Below are 4,331 nucleotides of genomic sequence, written 5' to 3'. Positions count from 1 at the left end.
AAAGCCATGAGTTGAGGGTGGCTATTATGAGGAATGCTCTGGAAAGTGGGGTTGAAAGAATAAAGAGAGAGAAAGAACAAAAGTAAAGTCACTCAAGAATTAGTTGAAAGAAAAGTAAAAAAAAAATACAAGAAATACAAGCAAGAAAAGAAGAGAGTCACTTACATAAATGAAGAAAAAAGGGAAAATAGCAAGGTGAAAGAATATGGAAAACTGGGCAAAATAAAATGATAGAAAATAGTATGTTTAGCCGATATGTCAAGGAGGGAAAAAAGTCACTAAAGTATATCAAAATATACCCTACCTGACCCTGAGCCTATGTTACAAGCTAAGAAAGTCCTATCGTGATCCTAAGGGTTGTATAGCGAACTTAAAGCAGTGAAAATAAGGGCAAGCTTATGGCAATAGGTATGAATGAGTGTGAATTTGTTTTGAGAGTGAGTGTTAAAAAGTAATCCTCATACTCAAACTGAAATCATTGTGTGAAAAATGAGGATTTTGTTTTGAAGTTAGGACACTAGTTGCAATACCGGAAATATTAGCACCTCGGTGATAAATTGAAGAGGATAGGTGTTAGTGCATGGTGAGTCTATGTCATGGTCTGATTCCACATAATTCAAGCCTAATAGTGATATCATGCATAAATATGATGAGATTAATCGGGATTGATGCCCAAATGATTGCATAGGATAAAACATGGATACTATTGTACAAAGATTGTGTATTGAGTCATAGTGCGTCGCTTGAGGACAAACAATGAATTTAAGTTGAGGATGTTGATATACCGTGGTTTCACGGCATTATTAATACTTTTTCCTTAAGTTCTGTCTGTCCAAAAGCCTTTTGGTGCTAATTTTTATATAAGTTTCTCCTTATTTGCAGGAAATCTGTCCAAAGATGAATGCGGAGGTTTTTGAGCGAAGAAATGCAGAAGAGACCACCTACGGAGCTTGTGACGGTCCGTAGGTGGCAGCGTAGTGCAGCTGCTGAAGGAAGATGGGGAAGTCTGATCAAGTGTGGGGTTACGGAAAGCGTGACAGACCGTCGTGTCCATGACGGTCCGTCCTGCAGGTTCGTCATGAAGTTCAGAGAAGTAGTCTCAGTACCCATATTCCAAGAGTTCAAGTGTTTTGGAACGGAGACCCTCGACGGACCGTAGTGCCTGTGACGGTCCGTCATACCTGCCGTCGAGGGTAATGAAGAGAGCAGCAGAAGAAATTTCATCAAGTATGGGACGACGGAGTCCATGACGGTCCGTCGTGACCACGATGATCCGTCGCGATGTCCGTCGATCCAGCCGCGTTTTGACAGATTTCCAGCAAATAGAGTCCTTGTTTAATTAGGTTTTTATTTTCTATAAATAGTTCGAAAAACCTCGTTTTTGAGGTTAGACTCTGGATTATTAGTTTAGGCTCTTGATCATTGTTAGACTCTGGATTATTTGATTAGGCCCTTGATTATTGATAGACTCTTGATTATTTTTTAGACCTTCTGTGAGATTCTTGATTATTTTGAGATTCTTGTAATTGATTGTTGGTGATTTTTGTTGATTAATCAAGCGAACTTTCGGATTTTACTCTTTCTCATTGAAGTAAGTACATGAATTCTTATACCATATATTTGAATATTGTGATTATGACTATGGGTAACTAAACTCCATAACTAGGGTTGTGGGAACCATAGGCAAATAATGAGGTAAAACCTAACTAAAATAACAATTCTAGAATAGTGTCTTGCATGTATTGATAATTCTTTCACTTAGAAGTCTTTTTAACGGATGGCCAACGTTAGAACTCGCCTTAATGCTACTTGCCGGACCAAGGAGGTAGATAATAGGAAAAGAATTATTAACATAGATTTAGTGTATACTATCTAATAGGCTAGTATTGATTGGTACGAGGTAATAACTTAGTCAAATATCGAATACGATGCTTAATATGAGGTAAAGATAAGGGTTAGGATAGCAACACACGTATCCGGACCAAGGTGCGGAGTGAAATTTTCTAGATGCCGGACCAAGGATTTAGAAATACATAACTTATCACTTTGCATGCAAGATACTAGGAAAGAATTGTTATAGTTAGACTTATCAAGTTATGAACCTGTGGGGAACATGTAAACCCTATTTACTTTGATTAATTGATTAAACTCCAACATTCGAAGTTGTTAGTTGTCTCCTTTTATTTCGCTAGTTATTTTCATTTATTTAGGAATAGAAACCCCCCTTATTATCATTTTTGCTTTCCAAGGAAGTAATTGACTGAACAATAGTAATAATAGATTGAAGTTAAGTCTAAACTATTTTCCTCGTGGGAACGATCCCAACCTCACTAGTTGGGTTATTTACTTGACACGACCGCTTTACTTCTTATTTAAGAAGTAAGTTTGAGTGTATCAATACGTAACAGTGATTATACTCACATTATACATAACATTGACTATATGTGCATTATACATGATATCAACTAAATGAAAAAGAAAGTGTCCAATGTATCATAAACATTACCTTTGGAGTATCATTGACTTGTTGTTCACCCTCGTTTACAGAAACACCAACACCATCCTCGACATCCCCTGCATCGTCGATGATTTGATGTTCACCATTTTTACCAGAGAAACCAACACCATCCTCAGCTACACCACCCATATCAGAAAGATCAATTGGTATTTGCGGAGATATTTGTTTGTCAGACTGAAATGTGCTTGTATTAGCCTCAAAATTGATGTTTTCCTTGCCTAGAGATTGCATCAACTGAGAGTGATTTTCTTTTATCAATATAATCAGTTCCTCAAATTTCTTGTCAACCTATAAATTGTAGATACATTTAAGATAAAAATAAAATATACTTGACTAAAAATATCAAAATAATTTACTTACGTAAGTTTTCAAATGTCCTTTCAACTCTTCAATATATGGAATTACATAGTTGACTTTCTGAGAATCTGCAGAACCATGTTCATCAGCAGCCGGGTTCGGAGAAACGTCTGGAACAAAACTATGTACATCAGCAGCCGATTTCGGAGACACGTCTGGGATAGAACCATGTACATCATCAGCAGTGGAATTGGGAGGCAGATTTGACATAGAAACGTGTACATCATCATCCGATGTCGGAGACACATTTGATTGATCAGGCTGGTTCGGTTCTGACACTTTCTTTTTTTGTATAACCACTTTTTTTTCTTTTTGACGGTGGTAGAGGAGATGTATCAGACACTCTAGAAGATCTCCTCAATAACTGTTCGGGAGGTTTGGTGGAAAAATTATTAAAATCATCTTCCTCATTTGGTTGTACTAAGGGTAATGAAGAAGAAGGAGCATCTTCAGCTTGAGCAAGGTCAAAATCTTCAATTTCCTCTGCTGTTGGGACAATGTTTAAACATGCATTCTGAATGTATCACAACACATAAGATAATTTAACTGTTAATGCAATAACGGTTCACAATGTATCACAATACATAAATAATGATATTACATAGACAAACATAAAATAGTTTATTCTAATAGTAAAAATTAATTCAATTTTACCTCTTGGAAAATGGTAGACATAAGCATTTCAAACTTTGCCTTATCAGACACAACTCTCCAATTGCACATTCTTGGGATGACATTTCGTTCTTTCACAGCTATTTCAGAATTTAACTGGGATGCACATTCGTATATCCAAACGTCAAATGCATACGGCATTCCATACAATCGATACAACTTTTTGCTAACATCAAAATCCTGTCTAAGTGAACCAATTAGTTTTGAAAATGATAGCTGACCCCAAGGATAATCTTGATATCTACCATCTTCAACCATTAGAAAATCCACAATGGATATAGTTGTATTATCAAGAGTAGCCAATACGAATGTATGAATAAAGAACAGTATAGACATTTGGAGTGCATCTTGATCGTTCTCCCAATTACCCATCTTAAACCGTTGAACTAATTGATACTTAGTAACACTATTGACTGCACCAGGAAAATACTTTTGAAAAAGCATACAATTAGTTGATTCTGGGTATTTGAAATCATTGGTATTGCCTCTGACTTTAAGTCCAGTTAATATTGCAAATTCATCTATACCAAATTATAGGACACACCCGTTTGAATGTCTAATATGCAACACATTAGGTTGCTTTGTTCCAACTCTGACAGCAACAAGCACTTAGTGATTTGGCCCTGAAAATTACATTTAGTAATATCTAAAAAGGGTCCAAAAATTGTATCCCTAAATAGTTGGATAACATTCTCCCCTATGTATTTTTCAAAGTCCTTCAGGAAAGTGTTGTTAAAATTGACAGCAAACCTTATGGGATGTGTTGGTATCTTTTTTATCTTGT

The 4,331-nt window shown here is 36.1% G+C and overlaps 1 pseudogene; it reads right to left on the bottom strand.

Moving 5' to 3' along the window:
- LOC107006358 overlaps positions 1 to 4,006 on the bottom strand; it is a 17,873-nt pseudogene extending 13,867 nt beyond the window's left edge.
- Between the last annotated feature and the right edge of the window lie 325 nt (positions 4,007 to 4,331).

Source organism: Solanum pennellii, chromosome 12 (genome assembly GCF_001406875.1).
Source record: "Solanum pennellii chromosome 12, SPENNV200".
Taxonomy (NCBI): Eukaryota; Viridiplantae; Streptophyta; class Magnoliopsida; order Solanales; family Solanaceae; genus Solanum; species Solanum pennellii.
This window is presented reverse-complemented; position numbering and strand designations above follow the sequence as displayed.